The 14882-nt window shown below is 38.5% G+C and overlaps 2 pseudogenes; both read right to left on the bottom strand.

The window, feature by feature from the left end:
- Positions 1-1174: 1174 nt before the first annotated feature.
- Positions 1175-6725, bottom strand: LOC131298702 (probable protein phosphatase 2C 47; annotated as a pseudogene).
- A 2383-nt stretch (positions 6726-9108) lies between these two features.
- LOC131297937 (probable protein phosphatase 2C 47) lies at positions 9109-14011 on the bottom strand (annotated as a pseudogene).
- Between the last annotated feature and the right edge of the window lie 871 nt (positions 14012-14882).

Below are 14882 nucleotides of genomic sequence, written 5' to 3'. Positions count from 1 at the left end.
TAGAATTGCCGACGAAGTATCAGGTATGCGGTACTTGCCCGGCAACCAAAAACTTCTCAATTTGGATGCAAATCTATTGGCCTGTATGACATGTATGACAGATTTGTCAAAACCATAATTGCTGTCAAATTTGACACCAAAGAACGACTGTTTTCATTTTTTGACAACTTTGGCTGGCTACGCTATAAATTTTGCTGAATTTTAACTTTGACAGCCTAACTGGCTACGGAAGGTTGAATATTGTAGGGGGGGTTTCAGTGGAGTGCTGAATTTTCAATTCTAAAGTGTTGTACATTCTTGTTTGCGTTGACTCTGAACATCTTTGTTCATGGTTCATTTGCTTTTTAAACTTTTTTTTTTGGTTGCGCTCCAGTTCAGCTCTTTTTTTTTTTTTTTTTTGTTTTTATTTATTTATTTCTATTCGTTAAATCTAATTTACTTTATCTTAGGAGACTTGAGGAGAAGGATGGGTGCTTACGGGAATCGAACACTGTCCATGTGCATGGCAATATAAGATAGGCATTAACTGCACTCTACTCCACTTGCAGTCCAGCCCTTTGAACTTCTGGGAAAACACATTTTTTTTTAGAATAAATAATCTTTCAGTAATTAGTATCCTTTTTTGGTTCTACTAGTAAAAGTGTTGGGCTTTCCCCCGTTAAATGTTCATGGAAAAAGTAAAAGTGAAGGAAAAAAAAAAATGGGGATGGTTTGTTATATTCATATTCAAATATCGAACATTTCCTAATAATAGTTATTGAGGTTCTAGTAGTGGTGTATATCCAAAGCAAAGCGGAGGAAGCTCTTGTCCAATTTTTTGGACATCTAGTTTGATCCAGTTTTGGGCCTACCTGGATTTGCAACAACTATTGAAATTGTTCGTTTTATAGATCTCATTGAGTACGCCTTCCAACCAAAAATTAGCTTCATCGAACATCAGTAGGTATAAATACAAAACAGATTTGTCCACAAAATATAAGAGGGCACTTTTAACTTTCAAATTATTATTTTTGCCATATCATTTTTAATTTATTGTAAAAATCCGCTTCGTTCCTATACTTTTAACTTTCAAGAGTATGATCGATAAACCTATTTATACAAGAAGCTTCTCAGACTAAAAAAGAAAAGGAAAGAAGAAGAAACCAACTCGATCCCGACGAGTCGCTAGGGCTAATTAAGTGAAGCACACGACGACGGCGGCGAGGTTGTCTTTACTTTTAAGGACCGATGCATGATCAACAAGTTCTTCAGCACTACACTGTGGTGTGTCGTCGAGTTGACTTAGCTCACGGCGTACAATGTCGACTGCTTCCTGATTTCCCATAACATCCCAGATCCCATCAGAAGCCATGATCAAAAACTCGTCATCCTCGGTTAACAGAATTTGATGAACATCGGGCTCTGCAATGTGAGGTGACGCAGACCCAGAAGATCGCTTCATATTCCAGTCTCCAAGGGCACGGCCGCACGTGTCACAGCAAGTTCACCATTTAGGCACCCAAACTCGATGATACCACCTAACTCCTCCACCCTCCTCCGTCCTGGTAAATAAGTAGGCCTGTGATCATGAGATATCTGCACTGCATCTCCATTTCTACAGAGAACAGCACGACAGTCGCCAGCATTTGCTACTAGCAGACGCCAGTCAGTGCTGTGGTTCCACAAACAGTTGAAGCACTGCAATCATCAGCCAACTCACGGTCAGTTAGCAAAAATGTTTTGCGGTGAGACTCCTCCACCCTTTTCAGGAAAGCATCATCAATATCGGATGTCGGCGGAAAATCAGCATCTTCAAACGAAATTCTCACGACATTGTTCTTAAGATAATCTGTTGCGTCAGAGCCTCCATGACCATCAAAAACAGCATAGAAGGCACTTGGCTTAGGCCAGATATAAGGAGATCCCAAGGCGGCAGATAGATCATCGACTAAAATGTGTTCATCTTCATTGAGTCTGCGTGGCCCGATGGCTGTGTCGCTACCCGAACGAGCCTTTGGCACAACTTTTTAGTGGGTGTCTCAATGGCTATAGCTTGTGTCCTTTTTGAGCACAAATCATACTCCCGAGACATCTTCAAAACAAATTAATAGTTTCTTGAAAGAATAGATACACCGAAAATTAAATATGCGATCAAGAAACAGATGAATTCTGGAAAGAAGAAGAGAGAAGAGGGAGAGATTTGAAAGGAATAGATAGTGATGAGAGTGTTTTTTTTTTTTGGACAGAGAACAGATTATAGCATCTCGAGATATATATATATATATAGAGTTAGGTTCCGGTGAGGGATCCCTCATTTTATTAAAATGCGGGACTCCCCTTCCCGATTGAATTTCGATGATCCGAGCCGCTCAAAGTGATCAGAACGTGATTTTAAGGGTCCCCATGAGAAATCAGCAAAAAAAATGACCGGAAAGGGCTTCATCCGAGCAGTTTTCATTGAACGGTTCAAAAAAAACTGCTCGGATGACGTCCTTCCCTGTCATTTTTTTTGCTGATTTCTCGCGGGGACCCTTAAAATTACGTTCTGCACACATTGAACGGTTCAGATTTTCAAAATTTGATCGGAAAATGAAAGTCCCTCATTTTATTAAAATGAGGGATCCCTCACTTGAAAATTCCTCTATATATATATATATATATATATATATATATATATATATATATATATATATCGGGGCGGTTCCGGGAACACCCAAAAAAACACATAAAAAAATACCTCATAGTTCCCGATCAAATTTTTATGATCCGACCCGCTCAATATGATCAGAACGTGATTTTAAGGGTACCCGCGAGAAATCGGCAAAAAAAATGACCGGTAAGGGCTTGATCCGAACAGTTTCAAACAGTTTTTTATTGAACGGTTCAAATAAAAAATGCTCAAATTAATCATTTCCTGGTCATTTTCTTTGCTAATTTCTCGAGAGCACCCTTAAAATCACATTCTACACACATTGAACGGTTCGGATCATAAAAATTTGATCAGGAACTATGAGATTGAGATTTGAAATGTTTTTTTAGGTGTTTTTTTGGGTGTCTCTTGAACCGTCCCGTATATATATATATATATATATATATATATATATATATATATATATATAGGTGTCTCTTGCACCGTCCCGTATATATATATATATATATATATATATATATATATATATATATGAAGGTCGGTGAGGGGTTTAGGAAGTTCGAGTTCGAAAAGGATTCTACTTTCGACCTGTTACTTACTTGCTGAGAAAGTAAATGTTTTAAACTTTTAATTGATCGGTTAGTTTATTAATAGGATTATAGCTAAGAGAATAAATTCTTTACATCGTCGGTGTAAACTAGGGTTGCTCGCGGTTCGGTTTGGTTCGGATTTCTAAAAATCTGAGGACCGATCCGCTAGTTATGGTTTTTACAAAATGAAATCCGTGTCTAGACCAAAAGTCCTACGGTCTGGTTCCAATCCAATTCGTGACTCGCGAATCGGTTACAGTTTTGTCCATGAATTTTAGCAAAAATAAAGCTCAAGCATATATCCCCAACTAAAAAGGAAGAAGGTTACACCCAGAATTAAGTTTAACATCACTAGAAAGTACTTATTACATAAACTACCAAAGATCTACTTCAAAAATCAGATTAAAAAGAGTCTAAGCACTAGTAGATTGTAAATATATCATTACAGTACATAGCATAAAAAAACTGGAAAAAAAATGAATTATTGAAACTGAACTAGGGTTACCCGTAACTTATACAAAAAAACTACAATTTACCCCTTATATATTATGTACATCTACACTATATCCCATTATTAAGATAAAATACTAAAATTGGTAGAAAAAAGTTTGAACAATATATTATGTACATCGACACTATATCCCATTATTAAGATAAAATATTATGTACATCTACACTTTGTTAACAAAACCGTGATGATTAATATTTTTAATCACGATTTGGTTAGAATCGTGATTGTAATTCTTTATTTTAACCACGTTTTGGTTAGAACCGTGATTGTAATTCTTTATTTGCAACCACGTTTTGGTTAGAACTGTGATAGAAAGTAATTATTATTTTAATAACATTTTGCGTACAACTGTGATAAAAACCAATCGTCTCTTTTAACTACGTTTTACATATAAAGCGTGATAAAAAGGATATTGGGAAAAAGAATATGTTTCCCGCTGGCTCCCTCTCAAAGTCTCATCGCCTTCTCTCTCCCCCTCCCTCACAACAAGCCTTAGACCTAGAATCATTGCTCGGCTGCTCATGAAAATCACGTCCGAAAGAATGGAGACATGATAAAAAGGATATGCTTGAAGAATGGAGACATGATTGAAAAAAAAAAAAATCGCGTCCGAAAGATTAAGGATCTTCTCATACGACAATCACTCATGTAATATCTCACGTGACGCAAAATAAAACTGATTACGGTCTCAAATCACTCTCTTGGAAGTTCATTGTGTAAATATTAATGGATTTATCATTTCTGTAAAGAATAAAATTCAATGGACATTGGTATCTATATGAAGTATAAGCATGTTTGTCAGAAGATCAATAAACGACTAGACTCTGATTATTCATTTGTTTTTTGAATTTGATCAATCAATTACCGAACTTCGATCAACCGAAATTTCTATATAGATGATAAATACATCGAACCTACAAAATGAATGTCTTAAGGTCGCCTAATAAGAGCATGTACACAAACACTTGGTAAAATACCCACTAAAAAGGTACAGTTTCCATTTTACCTACCCATTTTTTTCTTCCACACCACAACAGCATCTGTATAATATATTTTCCCTCTATCCTTTCAATTCAAAATAATACAATTGCAGTATATATCTATTATATACATAGTTGTTAAAAACCTACGGTACACGATACGTATCTTACAATTTGTATCGTCTCCTTCGGAGAATGATATGCATCCTATCATGTATCTTTTTTGTATCAAAATCCTACGATACGACTGCGTATCTTATGATTTATACACGTATCTTAATTCTATACGTATCCTACGATTACTTATTTGAAAAAAATCGAACCTTATTTCAAAAAATGAAACTCCAAATGCATTAATCTAAGCAGTTTGATCTAATTATGGTATCTTTCAAACCCTTTCATAGAAACTCAACCCTAATGTAGGTCTTGTATAAAAGAAAGAATCATATTTCGATTGTATTTTGTCTTACTTTTCTTTCCTAATAAAGAGAATATAAAGCCTTAATGTAATAGGCCCCAGTTGAGAGACTTAAAATTTTGCATCTTAATTTTTTTAAATGTAAACATAGTTTGTTGGTGTATCCACTTCTTAATTATATTTTAATTATGATTAATGCTGTTAAAATAAAAACTAAATTTAGTATTTTGACAAAGTTTCAATTGACAAAACCCAAATATGATAGATATTATCGAAAAAAAATATAAATATCTAGTTTTTAAAAACTCTAAAATATTTAGCTCTAGAAGCTCTAGAATATCCTTGTGAAATATCTAGAGTTTTTTTTTTTGTGTGAGAATTAGTTAGTTCTAGAATATTTTTGTGAAATAGATAGAGTTTTTTTTTTTTGTGAGAATCAGTCTCATGTGTGATTCTAGAATTAGCTCAAAATTTATCTTGTATGAAAATATCTTTGTACTAAAGTCTTTCATGGAGCATTTCATGGAGCAGTACAAATAGAGATGGGTTCAAATCATTTTGTATGAAGCCAAAAAAAAGGAGTATTTAAATATTCATCCTCAGATCTCATCCCATGTAAGTATTCATCCCGGCCATTTTAAACTGTTATGTTTTCATCCTTTTCACTTGTGAAATACCTTGTCTACCCTTATTTGGTGATACATATAAATATGCATAAATATTGTTGCCTAATTAGGTGGCATGTAATTAGGACCTAAAATCATGGATTTTGACCATATTTCATCCCTTTCTTATTTCAGGGGAAAGGAATAAAGGGGACTTTGAATTTTCAAATATTTAAATCATTAAAGGATATGTTCCTAAAATCAAGGGTTTAACTTATTTCCGTACCTTACAACGATTTCATGGCTTCTGTGGCCAAAAAAAAAAAACGATTTCATAGCAAATTTGAAAAACCAGCAAATTTGCAATCATGTTTTATTCATGAAAACATATAAATAAATTACTAAAAAAAAGCATGAAAACATGATTACATTAATAAAAAAAACATGAATACACCATGTTTTTAATTGACCACAAAAAAATATGAATAAATTAATCGATCATGTTTTTTCATGAATACACTATAAAAAAACATGAATACACATTGTTCTATTCATGAAAATAGATAAATAAACATGAAAAAACATGAATATACCATGAAAAAAACATGAATACAAATGACTTCTTCACCGGTGGCCGAAAAACGTATTTATTCATATCGGAATATGTGAAAAACTATGAAAAAAAATGACCAGTTACTACCCAATCGAAATCGGTGGTACACCGCCCACTGCTCATCCCCGTCCAAGTTGCACCTCCTGACAGGCGTAGCAAACATACACCCCTCCGACACCACGGAGCGAACGCACACCCCTACAATGCCATCAAACGGCATTTCGTCGCCGTGATCTCTCCTGAATATCCCGATTTTGATGTCAGCGTGATCTCCCTGGAATATTCCCGATCTTGATGGCGGCGTGATCTCGATCCCCTGAATATTCCGTCGCCGTGATCTCCCCGGAAAATCAGTTATTTTCTGGGTGGCTGTCACCATGATTTACTGATTTTCTCGTTGGGTGGCCGCTGTACTATCTCGTTGGGGGCCAGAAATGAAAGATCGGAGCAGTGGTCTTGATGTTGGGGCCGGAGAACCAGAATGACTTCCCTTTCCAGCAGCCCCTCGGCGGAAGTTGCGTCAAGTGATTGCATGGCTCCATGGGGGTGGGGGGGTTTTTAAATGGTTTTGGGAGGATTAGATTCTTTCCCATAAATTTTGGGATTTAAATCAACTAATTGGACGGAAATTGCGGGACGGGACGGAGAAGTATATGTTTTGGTCCCATATTCCGGTGCTGTATATACATGTACATAATGTATATTAGGGGCATTGTTGGAATTAGAAAAAATACAGGATGCAAACATAAGTGCAAAAAAAGTGCCGGTTGAAAACTTACAAAAAGTTGAACCCGAGGATTATTCTTTAAGTCTCCCCAAAAAAAATTCAGTTAAGTGCAATACAATTACTCTCATTCCCCACTCCTTTCTTTAGCATTCTCCATCTTTCAAAAATATTGTCTAACTACACAATATAAACTCATATTCATCAAGCAAACGTATCTCAAGATACACGATATGTATCTTGATACGAACTATACAAGTGAAAAAATAATACACGATACGCATTCCGATTTGAAAACATGATTATACATGCATATATACTATATCTACATATAACTCCATACCTCTGTATATACAACGAGATGGGTTTCGTTCAGCCCAAAAACGAGATACGAGATTGAGGAGGTGTTCGAACACCGGTCAAGTGAGATCAAGATCGGTTTCGTTCAGCCCAAAACGAGATTGAGGAGGTGTTCGAACACCGGCCAGGTGAGATCGAGGTCGCTAGACCTCTGTTGAAGATCAATTCTAGCGATCAACGTCAATAGAAACCCTTTGAAGAACGAAGACAATTCCAGCAACCTCCATAGAAGAACGAAGACGATTTGTTTGCGGATCTAAAAGAAGACGATTTGTGTGTTTGCAGTTCAGTTGTTTTTCAAATCGTCCGTGTAAAGTGAGAGTATTTCCACCAAATGTATTTTAGCTTTCACTTTACCTATGCTAGGGGTGTTTTTGACTCTCTAAAATGCTTAAAATTGCACTTTACCTACTCTTATGTACTTGCTCTAAGACTTTGTATTTTGTGAAGTTCTTAAAATTGCACTTTACCTACTCTTATGTACTTGTACTTGCTCTAAGACTTTGTATTTTGTGAAGTTCTACTGTGCATGAGTTACCACACTCGAGTAATGTTAAATGAGAGACTTTTGGGTCATCGTTCTGGGCCCGCGAGGAAACATAAATACTGAGCTTCCTTCCCAGCTTTTCTTTGCCTAGAGCAATTTCACTAGCTTGTACCAAAATAAGATCCAACTCAATTTAAGGCTTTTTAAGTGTCAAAAAGATTAAAAAGTAGCACTATTTTTTAACCGATTTGGTGTCATTTCAGTACAATATCATACTCTAACTATTTGATTAAATATATCTCAATTTGGAGAAATTTTTGGGTGCCGAGTAGGTACCACGTGGTGGTATTCATTGGTGATCCCAGCCATTCAAACGTGTTTTGGACGGCTCAGATTTACTCTCTCTCAAAAAAAATCCTAACTGTCTAACAAACATTTGGACGGCTAGAATCGCCGACGGAATACCATGTGTGTGGTAGCTGCGTGGCACCCAAAAATTTATCCTCAATTTGGATGCAAATCTATTGGCTTGTATGACTTGACAGATTTGTCAAAACCATAATTGCTGTCAAATTTGACACCAAAACCAACGATGACTGTTTTCATTTGGTTCATTTTTTGACAACTTTAGCTTACGAATGAAACACCACTACGCCATAAATTTCGCTAAATTTTAACTTTGACAGCCTAACTGGCTACTGAATTTTCAATTCTAAAGTGTTGTACATTCTTGTTTGCTTTGACTTCTGAACATCTTTGTTCATGGTGCATTTGCTTTCAAACTTTTTTTTTTTTGGTCGCGCTCCAGTTCAGCCCTTTGAACTTCTGAGAAAACACATTTTTTTTTTTAAGAATAAATAATCTTTTCCGTTCAAAAAAGAATAAATAATCTTTCAGTAATTAGTATCCTTTTTTGGTCCCACAAAGTGTTCAACTAATAAAATTGTTGGGTTTTCCCCTGTTAAATGTTATTGGAAAAAGTAAAAGAACAAAAAAAAAATGGTGATGGTTTGTTATATTTATCTTCTCTTTTTTTTTGTCAAACAAAAATATTTATATTTGTCTTTTTGACAGAAAGATCATCTCCTATTAAAAAGAAACACAAAACAATACATTACTTTAACGTTTCTATCATGAGCCGCCTTGATTATTATAGTATTGATACTTTAACAACATGAAAAGAAGCACACAACAAACGAAAATCACACAAAGCCATACTTAAAAGAGAAGGGTTCAACAGACCCTGAACTAGCACTAGACTGTCCGTATGAATTACAAATATTAGTGATTCTCCCACTACTACTAATAGTCCATTCCAGAAGCAGCAGCCCTGCTCTAATCTCCCACCAAAGAAGCTGATGAAGCGTGGGAAACAGAAACCTGAAACAAACCTTCCTCTGCACCTCCAGCTCGTAAGCAGCTGCCCCTCTTCCTGAAGCCTTATCCCAAGCCCCATCCGTCATAAAAATTTCAAAGGGTTGATTGTCCGCATTGAAACCACCTTTTACATACAGAAAGCAGGCGTCCTTTCCAGTACTCATACCCTCTGTTCCCATTCCTTGTCCATCAATAGCCCCACTCCTTTGGAGAGAATCCATGGCGTATAGACCTGCAAAGGTTAAGTGTGCCTGAAAAGAAAGACAAGGCATTATCAATGGAACCACAATCATTTCAGAAAACAGCCTCGTTACGCATGCACCAAATTGACTACAGTAATACAATTGAATCCCGTATTGCATCATCATCAAGAGCACTTTCTAACCAACCTGATAACCAATCCCCGAAAGCCATAGGGTGCCCACAATCAAAATCCAAAGCCAACTGTGAAGCCCTCCACACCCTCTTGGCAAAATCACATTTAAAGAAAAGATGCTCAATAGTTTCACTCTTATGCCCGCAATGAGCACACTCAGACAATACCTTAATACCACGACGAATCAAAGCATCTTTAACCACAATAATTCTGTGATTAACTTTCCAGATAAAAAGTTGAAACTTAAGAGGCAATTTTAAACCCCAAACCTTACCCCATAAACGAAATCTATCCTGCTCCCTTCTCCCCACTTGGGCATATTTATTTTCAAACCCAAGCAAATATGCCGACTTAAGCGTAAACTTTCCATCCTTCGTAAACTCCCAGTAAATACAGTCCTCCTGATTATGCAAAGGAAAATAAAGGGACATAATTCCCTGAACCACTTCCTTTGGAAACAAGACATCAAGTAAGGGTCTCGCCATGCCCTACGTTGCTGATCAAATAAGTCCTTGACTTTGAACTGAGGGACATATGCCTCATGTTCTGATCGCGAAAGGGATTATTACTACTAGGTATCCATTTATCCCCAAACACATTAATGGTCTCACCATTCCCCACTTTCCACTTCAAACCCTTCCGCAACAGGTCCCTCCCCCTCATTATACCTCTCCACCCCAACGAAGCACAAGAAGCCACTCTTGCTTCCAAAAAATTATTCTGTTTGCAGTATTTGGCTAACAAGACTTTTGCAATCACCAAATTTGGCTCATGTATCAGTCTCCAAGCCACCTTAGCTAAAAGAGCTTGGTTAAGACAACCCAAATCTCTAATGCCCTAGCCTCCTCTACTCTTAGGGAGACAACAAGCCTCCCAATTTTTCCAAACTAAACCTTTACCCTTGTCCCCAAACCATAAAAAGTGCAAAGCAATGCTTCTAATCTTATTAAGAAAGTAGACAGGGGCTTTGAACACCGAAAGCAGATAAGAGGGAACAGAAAGCATAACATGCTTAACCAAAATCAAGCGAGCAGCAAAGGATAGCAAGGGAGCCTTCCACAGGCTCAACTTATGTTTATTCTTATCAATAGACCGAGCAAAAATACTACCCTTTGTCAAAGTGAAATCCATGTTAGCCCCCAGATAAATGCCAGGCTTATTAACAAAGTTAACCCCGAAAACCCTCCTTAAATTATTTGTCATTTTGATTCATATAAGGGCTAACAAACATTTCTGATTTATGAAAATTAATATGCTGGCCTGATTGTTGACAATAAACATCTAAAACCCATTTGAGGCACCAAGCTTTTTCAAGATCATACCCCATGAATATAAAACAATCATCTGCAAAAAGCAAATGCGAACTAGGAGGCTCACGTGGACTTACTTGAATTCCTTTGCAGACATTCTCAACAGCAAATGCTTCTAAGCCATCAGAAAAAGCTTGAGCAACAAGAATGAACAAATAAGGAGACAAGGGATCCCCTTGCCTTAGACCACAAGCTGGAACAAAGGATTCCGATCGACTGCCATTCACTAACAGCGAAAAAGAGACAGTGGTAACACATTGTTTTATCCAATCCACCCACAACTGGCTAAAACTCATAACCCGAAGTACTTGAAACAAGAAATTCCAGTCTACCCGATCATAGACTTTATTCATATCCAGCTTTAGAGCATAATAGGATCGCTTCCCCTTCTTGTGCTTCCTTATATATTCCAACACCTCATGAGCTATTAAGGCATTATCCAAAATCAAGCGAATCAAGCGCGACGGCACAAAACCACTCTGACATTTTGAAATCAGCGACTCCAACCAGCCTAATGCGATTAACCATCATCTTAGCAATCAGCTTGTATAGCACGTTACACAAGCTGATTGGCCTGAAATCTCCTACCTTTTGAGGATTTGGAACTTTCGGAATCAAAGTGATAATAGTATGATTCCACTCTTTAAGCAAATACCCAGAATCAAAAAAAGCCAAAACAGCTTTGGAAACGTCATTACCCAGCCAGTCTCAATATTTCTGATAAAAACCAGCCACAAAACCGTCCAGACCTGGCTCTTTCAAACCATCCATCTGGAACAAAGCGTCCTTTACCTCAATTGCAGTAAAAGGCATATCCAAGAGTCTTCGCTGATCATCCGTAAGCTTCGTTTTGATCATGGACAACAGATTAGGCATGAATCCTTCCACCTGGTGAGGCTCCACGGTGAAATCAAAGCTCCCCAATTCATCCCCCCCATGCCGCTGATCCCAATCACATTGAAATATAGAACATTTCCTACTAATAGTGTTTGAGGTTCTAGTGGTGTATATCAAAGTGGAGGAAGCTCCTGTCCAATTTTTTGGGCATCCAGTTTGGTTCCAGTTTTGGGCCCGCCCCGGGCTCACACCAAGTGAAGCACACAACGGCGGCAGTGAGGTTGTCTTTGCTTTTAAGGACCGATGCATGATCAACAAGTTCTTCAGCACACTGTCGTGTGTCGTCGTGTTGACTTAGCTCACGGTGTACAATGTTGACTGCTTCCTGATTTCGCATAACATCCCAGATCCCATCAGAAGCCATGATCAAAATCTCGTCATCCTCGGTTAACAGAATATGATGAACATCGGGCTCTGCAATGAGAGGTGACGCAGACCCAGAAGATCGCTTCATATTCCAATTTACAAGGGCACGTGTCACAGCAAGTTCACCATTTAGGCCCCCAAACTCGATGATACCACCTAACTCCTCCACCCTCCTCCGTTCTGGTAAATAAGTAGGCCTGTGATCTTGAGATATCTGCACTGCATCTCCATTTTTACAGAGAACAGCATGACAGTCGCCAGCATTTGCTACTAGCAGATGCCCGCCAAGTACTGGGGCCGTCAGTGCTGTGGTTCCACAAACAGTTGAAGCACTGCAATCATCAGCCAACTCACGGTCAGCAAGCAAAAATGCTTTGCGGGGAGACTCCTCCACCTTTTCAAGAAAGCATCATCAATATCGGATGTCTGCAGAAAATCAGCATCTTCAAACAAAATTCTCATGACAATGTTCTTAACATAATCTGCTGCATCAGAGCCTCCATGGCCATCAAAAACAGCATAGAAGGCACTTGGCTTAGGCCAGCTATAAGGAGATCCCAAGGGGCGGCAGATAGATCATCGACTAAAACGTGTTCATCTTCATTGCGTCTGCATGGCCCGATGGCTGTGTTGCTACCCGAACGAATCTTTGGCACAAACTTTTTATTGGGTTTCTCAATGACTATAGCTTGTGTCCTTTTTGAGCAGCTAACTTCCTGATAACCAAGAAACAAAGAAGGTAAGCCCATATCTCAAATCCAAGCAGTAAGAGCATGAAACAATCCCCGCAAAAAGCAAAAAATAAACAAACTGACTGGATTTCCCACTTTGTAGACATATAGTAGGAGAATGTCCCACAAATGGAACCAAATAATAAGAGCAATCACGTGCAACAATGAGACCTCAGTGAATGATGTAGGACAGATTTAGAACCCTTAGAGTATTGCTGCCTACAATTGGAATCGTGGTGGTTTTGGGTGGGGAATGAGAATATTATTTGGATAAGTGCGCTTAGAAGGAGAAAGGAAAGAAGAAGTAAGAGAAGAGAGATAGAGGTGCTTCATCCCCTAACCTGTGTTAAGTACAAAACAAACCGATGCATGGCAATGGTGAATTGTTTGGAGCCATCCTCAAACCTATATTAATTACAAACTACGGTACCGCATCTGCCTATTGTTCGGCACCGAATGGATCAAATTTAAATGAGTTTCAGAAATTTAAACAAAACTACTTCAAAACATTAGATTAAGTCTCAAGCTTCGGGAGAAGGAGTGACTGACTGAGGCTGTTCCGAAGGCGCCTGCTCATTGGAAGCATCAGCAGCTTTTTCAGTTGACTCCCTGGCTCCAGACTCGCAACAACAAGGGGTGGCACTTCGATGGAGGCCCTTCTTTCTTCTTCAGACCCAACCCCTGCGTCATCAAGACACTTGATATAGCCAAGCTTGAAGCTTTCTATGTGCTACTGGGCCTTAAGCTCCGCCTCGACTTCCAAAATTTGATCCACAATATCGACCTCAGCCCTTTGGTAGCCCACATCGTACGCCACCTTCAGCTTGGCTTCCAGCTCCCGTCCATTTCCTTCCTCCCCTCGGCCTTCCCCTCGGCTCTGGCTTGGTTGGTGGCACCTTGCAACCCCGAGATTAAGTCGCTCTGAGTTGTCACTTGAAGTTCCAGCTTCTGGCGCTCGGCGTCCAACTCTTGCAAGCTCTTCTTGTACTGCTCGGCCTGGCTCTAGTTGAACTCCACCGACTGTCGCAGCAGCTTCATCTCCTTAGCACTGAACGCTCATGATCGACTGGGTGGCCTGAACATAACGTAGATGAAAAAGTTTATGAACGGAAACAAGTAAACATAGAACAAACGAGCAACAGTTGTGTCGAAAAAGCTTACCCTTCCCGAGCAATAATAGTAGTCATTCAGCGCCATCTTGAGCGTTTCTGGACAAACGCTGTATGTCACTCGGTAGGGCCAGCCCAGAGAACAAGGTGAAAGCGATAGAAGGATCTGTCTGTAGCCCAGAGGAATCGGAAAAATAAAATTTTAACGCTTTTATCCAAGTATTTTGAAAAATAACCACTTTTTAACAAAAAAAAGACATTTTTGCGCTAAAAATGGTTATTTCTTAAAATACTTAGATAAAAAAAATTTATTTTATTTTTCTGATTCATCCCGTCAAGACGAATCAATAAGCCACAAAAATTTGGCACAAAACTAACAAATACGAAAAAAATTTAAATAAAGACAAAATTCTCATATTTAAGTTAAGTTCAAGAGACCTAAATTTAAGAACAAAAAATTTTAAATATAAAAATAATTCCATGTCCACCCGATACTCAAATCCGAGATCGGTAAGAAACCAATCATGAAAGCATCCATTGGGTTTAACCCACTCCTAGAGGACCTAACGTGCCCAAATATATAAATACAGCTCAAATGAAAAACGGGCCAGGCCCAGCCCAAAAAGGCCAAGCCTAGTCCCACACGCTTTAATCCTAATCAGAGCAGTTCCCCACCGCCGCCGTACACCTCACCGCCGGCCACCACTCCCAACAGGCAAGACACCACAACCACAAAAACACCCCCCGCCAAGGCCGTGGCTTTCAAAACCACCAGACTCCGAGGAGACCAAAGATCCAC

This window comes from Rhododendron vialii, chromosome 8a, assembly GCF_030253575.1.
Source record: "Rhododendron vialii isolate Sample 1 chromosome 8a, ASM3025357v1".
Taxonomy (NCBI): domain Eukaryota; kingdom Viridiplantae; phylum Streptophyta; class Magnoliopsida; order Ericales; family Ericaceae; genus Rhododendron; species Rhododendron vialii.
Note: the sequence above shows the minus strand (reverse complement) of the source record. Positions and strands in the feature narration are given on the sequence as shown.